Consider the following 23,199-nt stretch of genomic DNA (forward strand, 5'->3'; position numbering starts at 1 on the left):
AATAGTTTTAGCCTGGGGAAGCTAAAACACTTGAATACATAGGTGCACAAAAGAATTGGCTAAACAGAGCCTCAGTTGCACATGAAATAATAACGGGAACCAATAAATGGGATTATATCAGACTAAAAATCTTCTATACAGCAGAAGAATCAATCAGTAGAGTAAAAAGGCAACCTACAGAATGGGAGAAACTTTTGCCAGCTACTCTTGAAATGGAAGACTAATATCTAGAATATACAAAGAACACACACAAAAAATATGCCACCAAAAGTTAAAGGCCCCGTCAAGGAATGGGCAAGAGAAATGGGCAGACACTTCAGAGAGGGAGAAATACAAATGACCAACAGATATGTGAAGAAGTGTTCAACATCTTTAGCCATTAGAAAAATGCAAATTCAAATAATACTGATTCCATCTTCCTACAGAAAGAATGGCAATCGTTAAGAAATTAAACAACAAGAAACTCTGGTGTGATAGTGGTGAAAAAGGGATCTTCTTCAGTGTTGATAAAGAATGTAAACTAGTGTAACCGCTGTGGAAATCATTGTGGAGACTTCTTAAAGAACAAAAACTAGAAATTCCATATGAGTCAGTTATCTCCCTGCTAGGTATCTTCCCCAAGAGTCTGAGATAATACTATAGGGATACACGTGTATCAATGTAGATAGGAACGCAATTTGTACTAGCTGAATCCTGAAAGTGGCCTGCCCATTGCCAGTCAATGAAAATGTGGTATCTAAGTATAATGAAATACTACTTGACTATAAAGAAGGACAGAACCGAGACATTTGTAGGAAAATTAATGCATCTGGAAAATATAATGTTAAGTAAAATAAACCAGACACACAAGCTTAAATACCATATTGTGTCTCTCATTTGGGTGAGGCAAAGTAGACCCAAAAAGAATAATAAAGGAAGGATAGAAGCAGACCAGGGGCTGGATCTCTTGCAGTCGGGAGGAATCCAAGGGAACAAGACTGAGGAATGAGGAAGAGGGGAGAGGGAAATAGGCAGAATAAAGATATGCTACACCCAGGAGTGTAAAACTCAGCCAATCAGATATTACATCCCATAACATAACATGACCTAAGGTTAATCATATCAACAAAAGCAAAAAGTGGGAGAGAGAATTTGAAAAGGAGAGAAGGAATGGGAGGGAGGGGAAAGGGGATTTCAGAGAAAGAAACAGTCTGTAGGACATCTCTGTAACCACTCTCCAAGATGACTGCACTGAGAGCTGCAGACATGTACTAATCAAATAAAAGATACAAAACTTTAAAAAAGGAATTCTGATTCCACAGCACTTGGGTCTCTTTGGGGTGTTTAAAAACCTTTTCCTGCTAGCTAGAAGGAAACTGAGTTAAAAACAAACTCCCCCTGGCCTTCCCCTCTTACCCTGAGCTCTTTCTCTGTTGCTTCTTAGGTGCTTCGACCTCCTTTAGAGACTGTTTTTCCCTCTTTCTAAGACGTCAGACTTGGCTGATTTGTTTCCTTCTTCCACTTCTCTCGCCCCTTTGACCCACTTCCCACTGTAGATGCCGTTGTTGCCTTGGGTCGTTTCGACTATAACTGAGTTGTTTTGTTCTTCTGAGTGTGCAGGATGCTTTATACATCCTCTCTCATGGAGCAGGGGCCTTATTTTCCCTTTTTGAAAGATGAGACCAATTCAGAGAAGATTAGGAAGTTGCCTGGTGTTACAGAGCTGGTATTTAAAACAACCAATATTTACTGTCTCCCTTTTTATTTTTTCTTCCTCCTATTTTTTTCTTTTAAGTTTTAAAATTCTTCGCTTTTACCTCTGGAAGTAAAAAATTTTGGTTAGTTAATTCATGTGGGCAACTTGTACCCGCTTTAACATGTTCCCTTCAAATTCACTTCTGCCAAGGTGTGGAACTGCCCTCATGCTTGCGGAGACAGATACCTGAGGCTTCCTGGAAGACCTGGACAGCTCTCCGATTAGCTTGAAATCTGCACCTAAGCCCTATCAACGGCCACTGAGTGGGCAGATCTCCCAGAAATTTTCTTCTTCCTCTCATTGGTTCTTTTTTCTATGATCCTTAATTTTATATCCAAATTTATTCTTTTGGAAAATATATTTCTCTATGGCCTGCTTTTTTGAATGCAGTAGTGATGAAGTTTTGTGAATTTCTGAGCAGTGAGATTTAAAAACTGCTTTATATCCACACAAAAGATAATTCTTAATTTTGGACAGGGTGCCAGAGACCTTTATTTAAGGTTGGATTGCTCATAATGTAATTGCTTTGCAGACAATTTTCTAATAGGAAAAGGGAGAAACATCTCAAATCAAGCAAGTTGATTTTTCTTTGAACTTGTTAAATTCTTAACCATCACTGACCCAGATAAATGGAAACAGATGGCTGAATGCTAACTTGAGTTGTGATGTGGCGGCCCTTGCAGCCGACTCTGTGTTTTATAGATGCTGTTAATGATGCTGACACTGAGGGACAGAGCCGTGTGCTTCCAGGGTCCCCTTTGTAAACAGTGTGATGGCTGATCATCTTCTGTGAAACTGGCATGGTGTCCCCCATGGCCTCTCCCAGTTGTCTGATGTTCCCTGAAACACTGCTTCTCACAAGTGACTGCTTTATTGCATTTTTTCCAGGGGTGAGCTCTGCCTGTCTCGGGAGACCTCCTTGATGCCAGCCTCTTTTCTTCAGACCTGCCATCTGCTCCAGTGAATAATTCTACCAAGCGTGTTTCCCATGATTTCCCTCATTATGTCTCAACATCCTTCACACAGTACGTGGTTTTTATGGAGCTGGTGTTTCTTGGGGAGGAAACTGGAAGGGAATGAGGGGGTTTACAAAAATAATGACTGAGCTTTGCTTAAAAGATGTTCCAAATCACCCACTTATAAATTGACTATTTAGAGAGGCAGATTTCAGAATTGGCTGGGGAGCATTAAGGAAAAGAAATAGAAGTAATTGGAGCTCAGCAGATATATATTTAGATAACAAATTCAAAGACAGACAGATGAAGAAACCTAGATAAACAATGAAAAGATTAGCAAATGGAAACAATAGATAGCAATTGGGTCACACGGCTGACATGTGAATGAATCCTGACTGGGAAGAGTTAGGAAGAAGCTGCAGAAGGAGGCAGAGATGATCTGAGAAGCCAAGTCTGACAATGCCAAATGAGCATGTTACTGACTGAATACAGCTCTGGACTCAGGGAGAGTGAAATTTCCTCCTGTGTTGGCATCAAAGGATGATACGCATGCCAATCTGTGGTGCCAATATCATTATCCTTGGCTTGGTTCCAATCCCTCTTTGACACTGTGCTGATCTTCAGACCCTTCTGGACTCAGAAAGGGCGTTTATGAAAGACCGGCACATTTGTTCCTTCATCTCGTACCCATAAGCTTACTTGCCAGGAGTTATGCTAGACTGCTTGCAAATACTGATTTATGTGTATATAGGAATTGAGTTTGCCAGATATGATTCAGTATGTGCTTCCTAACAACTTTAGATGTAGATTTTAATGCTTTCACTTCACAGGTCAGATGCAGTGAAGCTCAGGAGGTTAAATTACTTTGTCTAAGGTTTCATAGCTCTTGAGCAGAAAATCTGCAATTGAACATTTATTACTCAGTATACAAAGCACAAAATTTGTTGCTGAGATGCCAAAGATGAATAAGAAATGGTCTCTGCCCTCAAAAAGTTAGAAAACAGGGAGAGAGCAAAGATAATAACAGGGATAAAACAGGGATAATATGAAGATAATGCAACTCCCAGGATAATGCAAGCAAGAACTAAGTATTGATAAGATAGATACAGTGGGATAGGAACTGATAGGACTTCAAAGAATCTTCTCTTCTAAAGGTCTTTGAATTGTAGCTGAGAATTGATGAGGCCAAAAGCAAGCTCTAAGATCCTGAGAAGCAAATCCTAAAAGGGATATTTTGGCTAGTGCTGATTGAAATGTGGGACGGATGCTTTTGGGCAGAGATTTTTGTTTTCTGACTCCTAACTTATACAGTGTATAGAGAATTTGTTTGTTAAATCTGACATTTGGTCTATGTTTTAGAGGCCAGGGGCTAAGAATGGGTTCCATGGACTCTGAGTGGGCAGATAAATAACATCATTAGAGAGCTCAGACTTTAGAAAAAGCTTATTCTTGATGCCTGCTTGATAATTGCTTTGATATTTTGCAATTCACCAAGTATGTGAAAGAACTCAGTCAGTTCATTTCCAATCCACCTCTATACAGGACCTCTACAAACTCCCACCTCCTCTCCCTATCCCATTGCTGCTAGTCTACCAGGCTTATTCTTCACCTAAATAAACTTTTAAAATGGGCCCTTCTCCTCCTAATTCACAGTGACAAGTATAATTAACAGTCAGGATCCTTATCACTGCTTGGTTTACTCTGATTTAGAGAAATGTCAAGGTGTGATACAGAGGGCTAGCGTGGATGTGTATCTCAGCTTTTCAGGGCAGTCCCAATTTATGTCTGTAGTTTTAGCCTCATGACTCTTTCGTCTACTCACAAATGCATCCTGATTTGCGTGTCACCTGCGTGAGGCCCTTAACCGCTTGGTCTTGGCAAACCTTCCCAGGTCCGTATCTCAGCTCTCCAAGCTGTGGTACCCAGTGCTGTAGACACAGCTCTCTTGGTCATCAGCAACCAGGGCCCTCATTTCTGCAACTCTGCACTTTTATACTGGATTGGCCTACGTTTCTCTCTAATTTTCACACCCAGTTCAGATATCATGTTGTTCTTTTTTAAAAAAATAACAGATTTAGTTTGTGCTGGAATTAATTGCTTTCTTCTTCTAAGTCCAAAAACACTTCTTTGGTCTCTATCATGTGTTTATTTTCTTCCTGCCATGTTTTGTAACTGTTTAGATCACACTCATTGCCTAGAATGTGAATTCCATAAGCACAGAGACTGTACTGAGTCTCTTCTCAGTAGTGGCTTCTGGTGCAGAATTTTGTACAGAGAAGGGACTCAGAAGAGTTTATGACTCATGACATGAGTAGCTTACTAATGAGGAGTTAATTCATGACCCCTCAGTTTAGGTTGAATTGTTCCCTTTTCCTTAAGTTCAATCTTCTGTGGCCTCTGTGATCCTTTGCATTTTGCAAGAGGGGCCTCATATGACGCTTCTTATATAACAGGGTCATAGATTTCAGTCTGAGACACCTCATCCTTCAACAGATACTCTTTGCATCATTAATGACCACTATCCCTTTCTACTTTCCATCTGAATACTTGTAACCTACTTTGAGAAAGCCAATCTAGGCAAGCATGGGTTATAAACACATGAGAGGTGATTATTTGCCTTATGAAAAAAATCCATGCAGAATTGTTTTGATTACAGTTGCAGATTGTAATTGAAGAGTGCGTTCATTAAATATAGGCAACCTCTATAGTTTGCAGACTATGAGTAGATTTGTATTTCCATGTTCATTATCTTCTTTTAGTTTCCTGGTTGTTTTGAAATAACCCCATTTCACTGTTGTCTTCATTTCTTCTCTTATTGCTAAGACAAAATATCTGACATCCAAAGTTAAAAGAGGAAAGGTTTATTTGCCTCATAGTTTGCAGAGGTTTAGTTCATAGTTGGCTGGCTCGAAGGCAGGGTGGCATGGCAGAGGCGGATCACAGAGGAGAAACAGTTCATGGAAGGCAGCAAGCAGAATGCAGAAGTCTGCAAGCAGCAGGGACAAGTGACAAGGAGCAAGCATTCACAGCAGCCCCTTTCTGTCACTTATATTTCATCCAAAGTACTCTGGGAGGGCAGCACTCACACCCTTAATCCTATTACCACACTTTGAATCAATCCCAGCATCACATCCTTGACAATCTAGATAATGTCTTTAGGGCATCTCACGACTATAGGACAGGATCCCACAATCTAGATAACAGCCACCTCCACAAAGCCCAACCTATCACTGCACGAGGCTTTGGGGAAACTCTATATACAAGCCATACGGTTGTGTCAAGTGTTCTGGGTTTCTGGTCTTGTTGGTTTCTAGTCTTTATTTAATATTTTAACCCCAATTATCCCTAGAAGGTGAGGAGATGAATATTTCTCATTTTTCAGTCATTCAGTATATTAGCTGTCCTATTGTTAGGAGCAAATACCCAACACCACAACTTGAATAAAGACATGCTTTATTTGCCTCATAGTTTTTGGAGGTTAAGCCTATGGTCAGCTGACACTAAGGCAGGAACAACACGGCAGAAAGGTGTTGTGGAGCAAAGCTCCTCATTTCACGTGGCCAGGAATGGAGCAGGGGTACAGCACTAGAGAGGAAGGGTCAGGGACTCGATGTGGACCTTAACTCGATGTGGACCATGCCACGCTTCCATGGTCTACTCAGACAAGCAACAAAGTATACTCTACTTATCCTCTAGATGAGTCTGAGTCAGTCAAATTGGCAGGTTTCATCAGCACATTCCAATCCTTGTCAACTGAACACATCTTAAGTTATTTGTACTATTTAAATAAACATAATAACAAGCTCACAGTACTGCCAAAAATACAATAATCCCTTCCCTAGTGTCTCAACATTTCCAGTCTTGCTCAAAAGGAAATTGCAATGTTTCCCCTGAGACTCAGGCAAACTTTTAGCTATGAACCTATAAAATTCTGAAAGCAAGTTATATATTAGGGAAGAATATGGGGATAGAAAAGAGTAAGACCAAAGCAAGACTAAACCCCATCAGGACAAATGTTATATCCTAGAGCTCAGTGTTCAATGTCTGGACACACGGTGGTAAAAGGTGGACATGGAGGGCTTGCATGGCCCCATACTTGTGGCCCTGCTGGTTACAGCCTACACAGGCTCTCTCTTGGGCTGGTTCTGCCTGCTGTCTTTGGCTCTCCATTACAGATATTCTATACTTCTGACATCTCCAAGCTTCTGTAGTCGCCTTCAGCTTCCTTCTTACAACTTCATACAACTTCCTCTCAAGGGCACATTTCCTGGCCATGCAGGCCTCCCTTAGAAATCTGGGCAGAGGCCGCCATGATCCTGCAGTTACCGTAGTCTTTCTCCTGAACAGTCACCATTGCAGGGATGAGGGCAAGGCCTGCTTCCAGCACAGTCACTAGCCGGGCCCCTTGGACCATGGCTGCAGCAGTCTGAGTCTCTCCACAATGGAGCATGGTGAAGTGAATGTTGGGGGTTGATTCCTTAGGCTAGCCTTCTTGAATGGGGCTCCAGGGAACCTCTTCAAATGAATTTTGTACAATTTTGCACCTTTGAACCTGCCACGGATCCTGTCCTATAGTCGTGAGATGCCCTAAAGACATTTTTGTTCTTGACCTTAAAGTATTTAAAGTATTTCATTTATATTTAATGGCTCCAGTAACCACATCTCCTTTGGCCCAAATGTATGTGTGTTTTGTTTTTGGACCCGTATTTAAGCTTTAAAACTTCCAATTTTATTTCTTGACCACAATTCTCACTACAAATCTGGTTAAATGCAATTAGCAGTAATCATACCACAACCAGAATTTTGGGCGGCACTGAAATTTTCTTCACCAAATCAGTTCCTACACCATTCTTAAACTTAAGCTCCTCTGAAGTCTCAGGACATGGGCAAAATGCAGACAAATTTTTTTTTTTTGTCAGAATGTGACATAATTGTCTTTAGTCTAATTGCAAACAGAGTTCTTCTGGCCAACTAAAACCTCCTGAATCTTGTCTTTACTGTCTGTATGTTTATCAGCATTCTGGTCTTCTGAGTGCTAATGAGAGTTTTTTTTTTTTTTAATCAAATTCTGCTTGTAGCATTCTATGACTTCTCCAGCCTAGATCTCCAAATCTTTTTAAACTCTTCTGACAAGTCAATTCAAAATGCTTCTGAACAGCATACTCACTCATAGTCACAACAATTTCCTCACTCCTTGTACTAATTTTCAGTGACAGCTTTCTCATTGCTGGGACACAATATCTGATATCCACAACTTGCAAGAGGCAATGGTTTATTTGGTTTATGGTTTTAAAGGGTTCAGTTTCTAATCAGCTGGCTACAAGGCAGAAATATGGTGGAAAAGCTTACTTCATGGCAGCCAGGAAGCAGAGAAGAACAGTACCAGGAAGGAAGGAAGGGGAAAGGGACAAGATATAACCCCAAGATCATCCCTCTATGACACATACAGACATATACAGAAGTGTGCTTTGCCAGTTCACTAGGTGGTTCCCATGCTATAAAATTGACAAGCTTAGTCATTATACCCAGTGTATCGGTCAGCTTTCTTATGGCTAAGAAAAATATTTGGCATTGCAACCGAAAGGAGGAGACATTTAATTGAGGTCACAGTTGCTAAGGTTTCTGTCCATGACTGGTTGGCTCCAAGGCAGACACATCATAGTGAAAAGGTTGTTGGAGAAAAGGTCCTCAGTTCATGGCAGGTAGGAGGCAGAGAAGGGGAAGACTGCCAGAAAGGTTGGACCAGGGATCAGAGAGGCTCTAGGGTTATGCCTCCATGACTTAACAGACACAACTAGAAATGTCCTTTACAAATCTCCAGATGCCTCCCAAGTCCATCAACTTGGCAGTTAGGCCTGACTATCACACCAAACATCTCTGACCATTCCTTTACATTTGAGGAATGTGCTCCCTTGAAAGTAATTTGCCACTATAGAAGACAATAATGTTTTTCTACTGACTTTCCTTGTAGTTAAAGTTGAAGCATGTGGGGTTGGTACATGCAACACAGCATTCTAGACAAAACCTGAATTAGAATAAAAATGTTGCAAAGAAATAGGTACTTCGGGTAAAATAACCACGGCAAGACAGTGGCAGTTAAATTTTATTTCTGAGGCAGGAATGTTCAAGATTTCAGCCTCGATGGTATTCTTAGCCTTGACCATGCTGGAAATAATAGTTCTAGGCCTTAGGCCAGCAGTGGGGGAAATGGTATTTCCAGTGTTAAAACGCTGTGGTGTGATTCTGTTATTCTTGGCTGCTTTTTATTCTGTTTCTCTGTCCATCAAGGACATTGACAGAATGGTGACAGTACTCTAACAAATAATCACTATTAAACTAGATAGAGTTAATCTCTATTATTTTCAATTAAGAAATCTTCATGACTGTAGCATTTACATTATATCCAAGACTAGGTAAGGTTGTTGATTGTTTCTCTGGTGTTACTCTGTCATGGTAGAAGCAATGCAGAGGGAAGTCCTGCTGCGGTTTGCGTCTCAGGAGTATATAGCTAACGTTTGTAACCTGAGCTACTGACTACTCTAACTTTTGAAGAACTCTCACATTGTGAACTTTCTCCAACTGTGCTGCCATCGTCCATGGTCAAGTTATTGTCATTCTTTTGCTGGACTACTCAAAAAATGGCAAAGCCTATCTCCCTTGTCCACTCTCAGCCTCTGTAATTACACTCTATTCTGAAGCCAGAGGGAACACTATAAAACATTTATTGTATTTACTGGCATTCCATTTTGGGAGCTCTTTCTAATGGTTTTCTAATATTCTTTGGATAAAGTATAAAACCCCAACATGGCTTCAATCCTTTAACCTTATAGGTTTATCTACCTTTCTGGAATTATATCTCATTTCTCTATTCCTTCTATTTTGTGTTTCAATACACTGCATTCTGTCAGTTCCTGGACATGGTCCTCACCTCTGAGCCATTCTGTTCTTTCTGGTTGCAACACTAGTCTTATCTCCATTCAGCTCTATTTGTCTCATTTATGGTTTGTAATACACAAGGTATCAGTAGCTACTATAAAAGTTAAATCCAAAATTCTAAGAAATTTAACACAGTGATAATGTACTTATCAGTAATTTCGAAGTCCTAAGGTGGTGTTTCTAGTTGTGAGGGCTTTCTAATAGTCATTCAGGAGCCCAAGGTTCTAAGCCCTGTAGTTTCACTATCCTGTAGGTCAGTGGTGGTGAACTTATGATGTGTTGTTTTTCTTTTAAACCAAAATGCTATTGTTTTTTCTATTTTTTAAAAAAGATTAAGATAAAAGAGGACATAAAAACGCAGGTCAGAACAGAACAATTTAAGCAACATACTGATTCACACTAGACAATCCAACATAACAGTACTTATCAGACCATAGTGTCTCTTTCCTTGAAATATTTGAGTATACCTTCATATACTACAGTATAAAATATAACAAGAGAGTGTAAAGCCATTCAAGAGAATGAACGTATTACAGGGTATTCAGAACTAACTAACAGAAAATGAACAATGGTTACTATATTATCTCCTTGTCTACAAAAATTTTTGTTTATACTATCACATATAATAATATCCAATAAGATACAACATGATAGAACTGATGGAGCCAAAAGAACAAAAGCTTTGTGGGACTTCAAAACAAGATGATATTAAATCATCACTAGTTATTATAATGTCTTGTTTTCTTCAAAATAGCTGTCTATACCATCACAGACAATAAAATTAAACAACACAGAATAAAACCATTTCAATTAATGAATGAAAACATTATAAGGCTTCAAAGCAATATAAAGGGGGAATCATGATTACCACATACTTTTATGTATTCTTACCATTTCTTACACTAGGGAAACTATTCGGTATTTACACACGTGAGTTTGATTTATTTCACTTACAGTATGGTCTCAAGCTGAGCCCATTTATATATAAATATCTCAATGTGATCATTCTTTATAGCTGAGTAGTACTCCATTGTATAAAAATATCACAACATTTTACCCATTCCTCAGTTGATGGACACTTAGGTTGTTTCCAAGATCTGGCTATTACAAATTGTGTTGCTATAAATATGGGTGTATATACATCACTGTGATATGATGTTTTCAGTTCTTGTGGGAGTATGCCTAGAAGTGGATTAGCTGGAGCAAATGGGACTTCCAATCCCAGCTTTTTGAGAAATCTCTAGACTGACCTCCTCAATGGTTGTACCAGTCTACACTCCCACCAACAGTACAGGAGAGTTCCTTTTTCCCCACAGCCTCTCCAGCATTTGTTGTTGGTAGTTTTCTTGATCAGTTCATTCTTTCAGGAGTGAGATGGAATCTCAGTGTGGTTTTAATATGCATTTCTCTAATGAGTAATGAAGATGAACATTTTTTTCATGTACTAATTTGCCATTTGTATTTCTTCATCTGAGAATTGTGTATTCATCTCAGATGCCCATTTTTGGATTAGATCCTTGAATTTTGAGGGTCTGATTGTTTTAGTTCTTTATATGCTTTAGACAGAAGTCCTTTGTCTGAGGGACTGTTCACTAAGATTTTTCCCCAATTTGTGTGTTTTCTTCTCACTATGCTAGAGATTTCTTTTGACATGCAGAAACTTTTTAATAAGTTGTGATCCCAGTTATTGATTCTGGGAAGTATTTCCCATACAGTTTGATTCCTGTTCATGAATTCTCTACCTTCCCCTATGTTTTCAAAGTTATTACCCAATTTGCCTTCCAATAGATTTAGTGTTTCTGTTTTAATATTCAGAGCTTTGATCCATTTAGATTTTAATTTAGTACATGGTGATAGGCATGGGTCTAGTTTTAGTTTTCGAATTATGAAGAGCTAGTTTTTCCAGCACAATTTATTAAAGAGACTGTCGTTCTTCCAGTGAACCTGCTTGGCTTCTTTATCAAAGATAGGGTGGTTGAGTGTGTTTGTAGTTGTGGTTGCATCTTCTGACCTATTCCATTTATCTTCTGTGCTGTTTTGATTCCAGTACCATGTTGATTTTACTACAGTTGCTTTGTAGTATAACTTCAAGTCAGGGATTGTGATGCCTCCTGCCTTGCCTTTGCTGCTTAGAACTGTCCTTGCTATTCTAGGTCTCTTCTCACTCCAGATGAATTTTAGGAGTGATTTCTCTAGATCTATGAGGTATGTTGATGATATTTTTTATTGGAATTGCATTAAATCTGTATAACAGTTTTGGGAGAATGTCCATTTTCACAATATTTATTCTTCCAATTCATGAGCAAGGGATGTCTTTCCATTTTCTGAGATCCTCTTTAATTTCTTTTTTCAGTGTATTATAATTTTCCCTATATAGATCTTTCACTTCTTTCATGAGAATAATTCCTAAATATTTCATATTTTGGTTGCTAGTGTGAAGGTTGTGGCTTCTCTTATTTCTCTCTCTGTGCTTTTGTTATTAGTGTATAGGAATGCTATTGATTTTTGAGCATTGATTTTGTATCCAGCTACATTGCTGAATTTATTTATTATATCTAGGAGTCTTTCAATGGAGTTTTGGGGGTCTTCTATGTAGAGTATCATGTCATCCACAAATGATAATTTAACTTCATCTTTTCCTATTTTTTACCCCTTTTATTTCTCTCTCTTGTCTAATTGCTCTGGCTAGTATTTCCAGTACTATGTTGAATAGGAGCGGTGATAAGGGACATCCTTGTCTTGTGCCTGACTTTAAGGTAAAGGCCTTTAATTTTTGGCCATTTAGTATGATACTGGCTGTTGGTTTGTCATGGATGACCTTTATCATATTGAGGTAAAGACAATCTATTCCAATTTTCTGTAAGGTTCTTATCATGAATGAATGTTGGACCTTATCAAAGGTTTTTTCTGCATGTATAGAGGTGATCATGTGATTCTTACTTTTGGCTTTATGGATATGGTGGATAACATTTATTGATTTATGTATGTTGAACCATCACTGCATGCCTGGGATGAATCCCACTTGGTCTTAGTGTATAATCTTCTTGTTGATTTGCTGCATCCTATTTGCCAATGTTTTATTGAGAATTTTTGCATCTGTGTTCATTAGGGAGATTGTTGCGTAGTTCTCTTTTTTAGTTGGATCTTAGGTTTCAGTACTAGAGTAATATTTGCTTCCAGGAATGCCTTAGGAAGGATTGTTTCCCTTTTGATTTCATTGAAGAGTTTGAGAAGTGTCGGCATTAAGTCTTCTTTGTATTTCTTTCTTTTTTTTTTTTTTTTAATTTTTAAAAATGGAGTGAGTCTTTATAATTCCTGATTTTGGAATGAAACATTTTGCCTTCATGTATTTTTGTTTTATTTTAGATTAGATAATCTTGACTGTTCTATTTTCACTTCTGTTACTTCGTTAGGAATCCCAAATATGCTGCTGTGCCTCTGCAGTGAATTTTTTAGTTCAGTCATTCTATCTTTCAACTTGAAATTTACATTTTTTAGTAACTTGTCCCTGTTTGTTGACCTCTCTCATCTGTTTGATAAGTCATTGTCATCATACCTTTACTTACAAAATGGTTTCTTGTAATTCTCTGAATATCTGTATAATATCTGCCCTGGAGTCTTTGTTGGCGAGGTTAAAAATTTAAGCTCTTCGAGGGAGTTTTTATTGAAATTGCCTTTTCTTCTCTATTTTTCTTTGCCTATGATTTTTGCTGTTGTTGAAAACTGGACATTTTCATAATATATTCTGATTCCCTTTCTTCGTCAGAGTTGGAGGTACTTGTTCTATTGTTCGATGGCATGACTGGCCAGGGTGTCTGTCTCTTCTTGTAGAATTCCGCAGTGAATCGGTCTGGGCCTGGGCTCTTCTTTGTAGGTAAGGACTTAATTACATTTTCAATTTTATTAATAGAAATCGGGTTATTCTGCAATTGTACATCTTCTTGACCTAGCCTTGGTACTTCGTATGTTTCTTGGAATCTGTCTATTTCTTCTGTGTTATCAAACCTAGGAGAGTTGAGATTTTTTTTTTTTTTTAATTTAAGAGGAAAAAGAGAACAACACAAAACAAACCAAAGCGGCGTAAGGGTACACGCAATACAGAACTACAAAACAAAACAAAACAAAACAAAACAAAAAACCATAACAGTAAGAAATTACCTGCTAGTAGATTACACACTATTTTCTTGAAAATAGTTCCTCAAATCACAGTATCAAAGAACACAAGGTGGACATTCAAACAGGGAGACTGCAAACAGCTGTGTTCAATGTTCCAAAAACATTGATAAAGTCAGCTATTTAACACCCCCAAACACACTTGCTGTTATATCCGTTAGAGCTCTTTTTCTTTTTTTTTTCCCTCTCTTTTATACAACAAAATTTACACATCTTGGATTTTATTACTCCTTAGTGCTTATTACTTTCTTTGGGGGGGGGGAAGAATACAGTCAAATATGACAAAACAAAGCTGTCAGTCAATACCAAGGATAGACATAGCACATGGTGTAGAACAGAGTACAAGTTTATCAACAATGGTTATCAACGTTGTCCCTTGTTTCCTTAAGAAGAATTGTCTATCTTATTAGATATTATAAAGTTGGACAAAACAGTAGAGAACAAGACCAATACAACTTAGGCATTGTAAACATTACAGGACTTCCAAAGAAGACAATAGTCAAACCAGAATGGGTATCTTAGTGAATCTTATTGTCTTCAAAGTAGTTGCCTATGTCTTCAAACTTGATACTATCATATAGAATGGAACAGAGTCTAATCAGTCAAAACAAGATCGTGAGAGTACTACAGGACTTCAAAACAAGTTAATAGGAAATCGAAAAGAGTTACTATTTATATATCCTATTTTTTTGAATTTTTTCTTTAATTAAGACAAACATAAGAAATGACTAAATAATTTTTTTTGAAACAATAAGGGGGAGATTGAGATAAAACAGGACATAACAATATAACAATAGAGGTCACAGCATGACTGTTTCAATAAACTAGTACTTCACCACCTTATAACCTGACTTAATAGTAGTTACCATAGTGTCTTTTTCCTTGAAATATTTGGGTAAAACTTCATATACTCCAGCTTCAAATATTTTCATATCAAGAAGCCCAGAATAAAGCCTTTCTAATTAATGAGTGAAAACTTTATAAGGCTTCAAGGCCACCTAATGGGGAATCATGATTACCACATATTTTTATATATTTGAATCATTACTTACATTAGGGAAACTATTCGGTATTCACACATGCGAGATTGATTTATTTCACTTATGAGTATGGTCTCAAGCTGCGCCCATTTATTGATAAATATCTCAATGTGATCCTTCTTTATAGCTGAATAATACTCCATTGTATAGAAATACCACAACTTTTTTATCCATTCCTCAGTTGATGGGCACTTGGGTTGTTTCCAAGATCTGGTGATTACAAATTGTGCTGCTATAAACATAGGTGCACATATATCACTGTGGTATGATGCTTTCAGTTCTTCTGGGAATATGCCTAGAAGTGGAATAGCTGGAATAAATGGGATTTCCAGTCCCAACTTTTTGAGAAATCTCCAGACAGATCTCCACAAAGGCTGTACCAGTCTACATTCCCACCAGCAGTGCAGGAGAGTTCCTTTTTCCCCACAGCCTCTCCAGCATTTGTTGTCGGTTTTCTTGATCCTGGCCATTCTTTCAGGAGTGAGATGGTATCTCAGTGTGGTTTTAATTTGCATTTCTCTAATGACCAATGATGATGAGCATTTTTTCATGTATTTATTTGCCATTTGCATTTCTTCATCTGAGAATTGCATATTCATCTCAGATGCCCATTTTTGGATTGGATCTTTGAATTTCGGAGGTCTGAGTTTCTTTAATTCTTTGTATGTTTTAGACAAGAGGCTCTTGTCTGAGAGAGAGTTCACTAAAATCTTTTCCCAGTTTGTGGGTTTTCTTTTCACTATGCTGGAGATTTCTTTTGACATGCAGAAACTTTTTAATAAGAAGTGGTCCCAGTTATTGATTCTGGGAAGTATTTCCCGTGCGGTTTGAGTCCTGTTCATGAATTCTTTACCTACTCCTATGTCTCCAAGGTTTCTACCTATTTTGTCTTCCAATAGATTTAGTGTTTCTGTTTTAATATTCAGATCTTTGACCCATTTAGATTTTAATTTAGTACATGGTGATAGACATGGGTCTAGCTTTAGTTTTCGGCAAATGGAGAGCCAGTTTTTCCAGCACCATTTATTAAAGAGACTGTCATTCTTCCAGTGAACCTGCTTGGCTCCTTTATCAAAAATAAGGTGGTTGAGTGTGTTCGTAGTTGTGGTTGTATCTTCTAATCTATTCCACTGATCTTCAGCTCTGTTTTGATTCCAATACCATATTGATTTTACTACTGTTGCTTTGTAGTATAACTTCAAGTCAGGGATTGTGATGCCTCCTGCTTTGTCTTTGCTGCTTAGAATTGCCTTTGCGATTCTAGGTCTCTTCTGGTTCCAGATGAAATTTAGGAGTGATTTCTCTAGATCTATAAGGTATGTTGATGGTATTTCTATTGGGATTGCATTGAATCTGTATAACAGTTTTGGGAGAATGGCCATTTTCACAATGTTTGTTCTTCCTATCCATGAGCAAGGGATGTCTTTCCATTTTCTGAGATCATCTTCAATTTCCTTTTTCAGTGTATTATAATTTTCACTGTATAAGTCTTTCACTTCTTTCGTAAGAGTAATTCCTAAATATTTCATTTTTTTGCTTGCTAATGTGAATAGTCCAGTTTCTCTTATTTCCCTCTCTGTAATTTTGTTGTTCGTGTATAGGAATGCTATTGATTTCTGAGTATTGATTTTGTATCCAGCCACATTACTGAATTTATTTATTGTATCTAAGAGTATTTCAATGGAGTTTAGGGGGTCTTCTATGTAGAGTATCATGTCATCTGCAAACAATGATAATTTAACTTCTTCTTTTCCTATCTTTACTCCTTTTATTTCTCTTTCTTGCCTAATTGCTCTGGCTAGTACTTCCAGTACTATATTAAATAGGAGTGGTGATAAAGGACATCCTTGTCTTGTACCCGATTTTAAAGTAAAGGCTTTCAATTTTTGGCCATTTAGTATGATGCTGGCTGTTGGTTTGTCATAAATGGCCTTTATTATATTGAGGTAAAGACCATTTATTCCAATTTTCTGTAAAGTTCTTATCATGAATAAGTGTTGGACCTTATCGAAGGCTTTTTCTGCATCTATAGAGATGATCATGTGATTCTTATTTTTGGCTTTATTGATATGGTGGATTACATTTATTGATTTGCGTATGTTGAACCATCCTTGCATTCTTGGGATGAATCCCACCTGGTCATGGTGTATAATCTTCTTGATGATTTGCTGGATCCTATTTGCCAATATTTTATTGAGGATTTTTGCATCTGTGTTCATAGGGAGATCGGTCTATAGTTCTCTTTTATAGTTGGGTCTTTCTCAGGTTTTGGTACTAGAGTAATATTTGCTTCCAGGAATGACTTAGGAAGGATTGCTTCCCTTTCAATTTCATTGAATAGTTTGAGGAGTGTCGGCATTAGGTCTTCTTTATATTTCTTGTAGAATTCTGCAGTGAATCCATCTGGGCCTGGGCTCTTCTTGGTGGGCAAGGACCCAATTACATTCTCAATTTCATTAGCAGAGATTGGGTTATTCAACAGTTTTATATCCTCTTGATCTAGCTTTGGTACTTCATATGCTTCTAAGAATCTGTCTATTTCTTCTGTGTTATCAAACTTTTGAGAGTAGAGGTTTTCGAAATAGGTATTGATGATCCTCTGTATTTCTATTGGGTCTGTAGTGATTTCTCCTTTTTCATTTCTTATTGCATGAATTTGAGCTTTTTCTTTCCTTTTTTAAATAAGGTTGGCTAGGGGCTTATCGATTTTATTTATTCTTTCAAAGAACCAACTCTTTGATTCGTTGATTCTTTGGATTGTTTTCTTAGTCTCTATTGCATTGATTTCTGCTCTGATTTTTATAATTTCCTCTCTTCTTTTGGCTTTTGGCTTGACTTGCTCTTCTTTTTCTAGCTGTTTGAGGTGTAGCATCAAGTTATTTATTTGTATTCGTTCTGTTTTCCTGATGTGGGAACTCAGTGCAATAAATTTTCCTCTCAGAACGGCTTTCATTGCATCCCACAGATTCCGGTAAGTTGTATCTGCATTTTCATTTTCTTTTAGGTATTGTTTAATTTCTTCTTTAATTTCTTCTGTGACCCACTGATTACTCAAGAGTGTGTTATTTAGTTTCCATGTGTTTGCAGAATTTTTGCAGTATCCTTTGTCATTAATTTCTAATTTCAGAGCGCTATGATCCGATAATATGCAAGGGATGATTTCAACTCTTTTGCATTTGCTTAAATATGTTCTGTGAGCTAATATATGGTCTATTTTAGAAAAAGATCCATGTACTGCTGAGAAGAATGTGTATTCTGATGTTGTTGGGTGGAACATTCTGTATATGTCTATCAAACCCATTTGTTCACAGGTGTGATTCAGTTCTGTTATTTCTTTGCTCATTTTCTGTCTGGTTGATCTGTCCCTTGGTGTCAGTGGTGTATTAAGGTCTCCTGTTACAATTGTGTGACTGATAATTTGAATTTTCATTTCTGTTAATAATTGTTTTATATAACTGGGTGCTCTGGAGTTTGGTGCGTATATATTTAAGATAGTTATCTCTTCCTCTTGGAGTTTTCCCCTTACGAGTATGTAGTGACCTTCTTTGTCCTTTATGGTCATTGTTGGTTTAAAGTTCACGTTGTCTGCAAACAGAATGGCTACTCCTGCCTTTTTTTGGATTCCTGCTGCATGAAGAATTGTTTTCCATCCTTTGACTTGCAGTCTGTGAGTATCTTTCTGGGTTAGATGGGTTTCCTGTAAACAGCATATGGTTGGATTTTGTTTCTTGATCCATTCTGCTAGTCTGTTTGTTTTGATTGGTGCATTGAGACCATTTACATTAATGGTTATTACTGTTAAATGCTGGTTAATTGTAGGAATGTTATCTCTCTGCTGTTGCATCTTTATCTTTCGGTTCTGTTTAATTATTTGCTTTGCTTAGTGGTTTTTTCCTTTGTGTATCTAAACTGTCTTTCAATATTTTTTGCAGGGTTGGTTTGGTGTTCATGAAGTTCTTCAGCTGTTCTTTGTCATGGAAGTATCGTATTGCACCATCTATTTTGAATGATAGTTTTTCAGGATATATCAGTCTTGGTTGGAAATCATTTTGCTTTAGGATCTGGAATATTTCACTCCATGCTCTTCTTGACTTTATCGTTTGTGCTGAGAAGTCTGCTGTGATTCTGATAGGTTTCCCTTTATAAGTGATTTGTCTTTTCTCTCTGACAGCTTTTAATAATCTATTCTTGTGTTGGATTTCTGGGATGGTGACTATTATATGTCTGGGTGTAGTTTTATTTTGGTTATGACTGTTTGGAGTTCTATATGCTTCACTGTCAGTTTTTGATCTCATGCTTGGGAAATTTTCAGCTATTACTTCTCTAAATATCCTCCTGACATCCTTTATGTTGTCTCCCTCTCTTTCATTAATCCCTATCATTCTTATGTTATTCTTCTTTGCATCGTCTTGCAGTTGTTGAATTGTTGTTTCCTGGTTCCTTGTTATTTTCAAAAGATCTTTCCTTTCCTGTTCACTAGCTGCAATCCTGTCTTCAAGGTCTGAAATTCTATCTTCACTTTCATTAAGGCAGTTTTTACAACTTTCAGTGGAGTTTTTGATTTCCTGTATATCTCTGTGCATCTGCATTATGTATTCTGTTTGTTTCTTATATTGCTCGTCTAGGGATTCTATCTTTTTGTTTAGTTCCTCCAATTTTTTATCTGTGTTTTCTTTAGATATATTTAGAATCTCTTTCATTTCTTTTATCATTTCTTCTTTTATTTGGGAGATTATTTCGAGTTTGAATTTCTTTAAAGCTTCCTGGAGTTGCTTGTCAATTTCAGTGGCTATTGTGTCTGATATATGAGGTGGTTGGGATATATTTTCTTCTATATACATTGCTCCTAGGGTTTCTTGAGATGGGCTGGAAGTTTGAGGTTGTAATTTGGTCTTTCGTTTTGTCATTTTCCTATATTTCTGTGTTTCAAGTGTTATTTCAAAGCTTCTTCAGGATCTGTTGAAAATCCCCTTCTATGTTTGGAGCTACTGGGACTCTGGCGCCGCGCTACTCCAAGCCATTAGGCCTACAGAACCAGTGGCCCTCCTCTGCCTGCTCAGAACTCCGCAGTTCCAGACAAGCTGGGCCTCAGGGACACTGTGCGCCCACCTGCCCCTTGGAAGCTCCACAGTTCTTCAATCGCAGCCGGGTTAGGGTACTCACCACAGGCCGCAGTGCTTCAGTAACCTGTGGACCCTCCCTGGTTGCAGAGATATCCACAGTCCTCCAGACACGCAGAGAGGCCGGTGAGGGCACCCCAGATCTGTCCAGCTCCTCCTCTGCAGACCTATGGCCAGGCGCGGCAGCTAAACAGGCTGGGCTAGGCTGGTAGTGTGGGCCAGCCCACCTATCGGGAGCTCAGCAGGTCTCCAAATGAAGCCGGGAATGGGGAGGCTGATGTGGAAGCCTCAAACCCACCTCTCTCCTTCACTGCACCTGGAAGCCTGAGGGAACTCCAGCAGTCTGGGCGCAGAAATCCAGAGTCCTCCAGACACGCAGAGAGGCCAGCGAGGGCACCCCAGATCTGCCCAGCTCCTCCTCTGCAGACCTATGGCCAGGCGCGGCAGCTAAACAGGCTGGGCTAGGCTGGTAGTGTGGGCCAGCCCACCTATCGGGAGCTCAGCAGGTCTCCAAAAATCGAGAGTAGAGATTTTTGAAATAGGTGTTGATGATCTTCTGTATTTCTACAGAGTCTGTAGTGATTTCACCTCTTCCATTCCTTATTGCATGAATTTGAGCCTTTTCTTTCCTTTTTAAAAATAAGATTGGCTAGGGGCTTATCAATTTTATTTATTCTTTTGAAGAACCAACTCTTTGATTCATTGATTCTTTGGATTGTTTTCTTAGTCTCTATTGCATTAATTTCTGCTCTGATTTTTATAGTTTTCTCCCTTCTTTTGGCTTTGGTCTTGACTTGCTCTTCTTTTTCTAGATGTTTGAGGTGTAACATCAGGTTATTTATTTGTATTCATTCTGTTTTCCTGATGTGGGAACTCAATGCAATAAATTTTCCTCTGAGGACAGCTTTCATTGCATACCACAGAAGTTGTACTTGAATTTTCGTTTGCTTATAGGTATTGTTTAATTTCTTCTTTAATTTCCTCTGTGACCCACTGATTACTCAAGAGTGTGTTATTCAGTTTTCATGTATTTGTGGGATTTTTGTAGTATCTTTTATCATTAATTTATAATTTTATGGCGTTATGATCTGATAACATGCAAGGGATAATTTCAGCTCTTTTGCATTTATTTAAATATATTCTGTGGGCTAGTATATGGTCTATTTTAAAGAATGTCCCACGTACTGCTGAGAAGAATATGTATTCTGATGTTGTTGGATGGAACACTCTGTATATGTTTATCAAGTCCATTTGTTCACAGGTGTGATTCAGTTCTGTTATTTCTTTGCTGATTTTCTGTCTGGTTGAACTGTCCCTTGGTGTCAATGGTGTGTTAAGGTCTCCTGGTATAATTGTGTTATTGCTAATTTGGTTCTTCATTTGTATTAATACTTGCTTTATATAACTGAGTGCTCTGGAATTTGGTGCATATATATTTAAGATTGTTATCTCTTCCTCTTGAAGTTTTCCCCTAACCACTACGTAATGACCTTCTTTATATCTTTTGATCGTTCTTGGTTTGAAGTTCACATTGTCTGCAAACAGAATAGCTACCTCTGCTGTTTTTGGGGTTCCTGTTGCATGAAATATTGTTTTCCATCCTTTGACTTTCAGTCTGTGACTATCCTTTTGGGTTAGATGGGTTTCTTGTAGACAGCATATGGTGGATGTTGTTTCTTGATCCATTCTGCCAGTCTGTTTCTTTTAATTGGTGAACTGAGAACATTTACATTAATGGTTATAACTGCTATATGTTTGTTTATTGTTGATGTTATGTTTCTGCGGTTGCATCTTTATCTTTCTGTTCTGTTTAATTTTCTGCTTTGCTTAATGGTTTTTTCCTAAGTGTATCTAAACTGTGTTTCAGTATTCTTTGCAGGGTTGGTTTGGTGATCATCAAGTTCTTTAGCTGCTATTTGTCATAGAAGTATCTTATTTCCCCATGAATTTTGAAGGACAGTTTTACAGGGTACATAAGTCTAGGCTGGAAATCATTTTTCTTTAGGATCTGAAATACTTCACTCTATGCTCTTCTTGACTTTATTGTTTGTGCTGAGAAGTGTGCTGTGATTCTGATAGTTTTTTCTTTATAGGTGATCTGTCTTTTCTCTCTGACAGCTTTTAGTATTCTATTCATATGTTAGATTTATGGGATGGTGATAATTATATGTCTGGGTGTAGTTTTATTTTGGTTATGGTTATTTGGAGTTCTATATTCTTCACTGATCCTGATATCAGTTTCCATTCTCATGTTTGGGAAATTTTCAGCTATTACTTGTCTTAATATCCTCTTGACATCCTTTATGTTGTTCCCTTCTTTTTCATTTATCCCTATCAATCTTATTTTATTTTTCTTTGCATCATTTTGCAGCTGTTGTATTGTTATTTCCTGATTCCTTGTTATTTTTAAAAGATCTTTCCTTTCCTGTTCACTAGCTGCAATCTTGTCTTTGAGCTCTGAAATTATATCTTCACTTTCATTGAGGCAGTTTTTACAGCTTTCAATGGAATTTTTGATTTCCTGTATGTCTGTTTGCATCTGCTTTATATTCTGTTTGCTCATCCAGGGATTCTATCTTTTTGTTTAGTTCCTCCAGTTTTTTAACTGTGTCTTCTTTAGATTTTTTTTCAGCATCTCCTTCATTTATCATTTCTTCTTTTACCTGGGAGATTATTTCTAGTTTGAATTCCTTTAAAGCTTCCTGGATTTGCTTCTTTATCTCAATTGCTATTATTTCAGGTGTGTGGCATACATTTTCTTCTATGTACCTCGCTCCTAAGGTTTCTTGGGATGGGCTGGAAGTTTGAGATTGTATTTTAGCCTTTTGCTTTGTTATTTCCTATATTTTTGTGTTCCAAGTGTTATTCCAAGACTTCCCCTGGGCCTATTGGAAATCCTCTCCTATTCCCTCACTCCTGGAACTCTGGCCACCCAGTTCCCAGGATTGAGAGAGGGTCACTGGGGTTGGGGGCATGCAGCCCTAATCCTAGAAGCCAGCAGAGCATGGCAGAAAGCCAGGAAGTTGGTGCAGGCCGGCCCAAGAGTTGCTGAGCTGGTCCAATGTGGCAGGAAGCTGTGAAGTTCCCTGGCTGGCAGGAGCAAGGATCTTAAACTCCTGGGGCTCAGGGGGTGGGGTTTGAGGGTGGTGGTGTGGGGACAATCACCCCAGGCCACCCAGTCTCCAGAATTGAGGGCTCTGGCAGGCCCAATCCCTGGAGCATGGCAGGAAGCTGGGAAG

The 23,199-nt window shown here is 38.1% G+C and overlaps 1 long non-coding RNA gene across 1 annotated transcript in view; it reads left to right on the forward strand.

Annotated features, from left to right (window-relative positions):
* The first annotated feature begins 2,622 nt into the window (after positions 1 to 2,622).
* The window catches only part of LOC134477516 (uncharacterized), a 55,884-nt gene continuing 35,307 nt past the window's right edge, over positions 2,623 to 23,199 (forward strand). The window contains exon 1 of the long non-coding RNA XR_010049540.1: positions 2,623 to 2,760. This is a non-coding gene — a long non-coding RNA (uncharacterized LOC134477516). The remainder of the gene's footprint in view (positions 2,761 to 23,199) is intronic.

Source organism: Cavia porcellus, unplaced genomic scaffold, assembly GCF_034190915.1.
Source record: "Cavia porcellus strain 051 isolate PalLab524CR breed Dunkin Hartley unplaced genomic scaffold, mCavPor4.1 scaffold_9, whole genome shotgun sequence".
NCBI classification, from domain to species: Eukaryota; Metazoa; Chordata; class Mammalia; order Rodentia; family Caviidae; genus Cavia; species Cavia porcellus.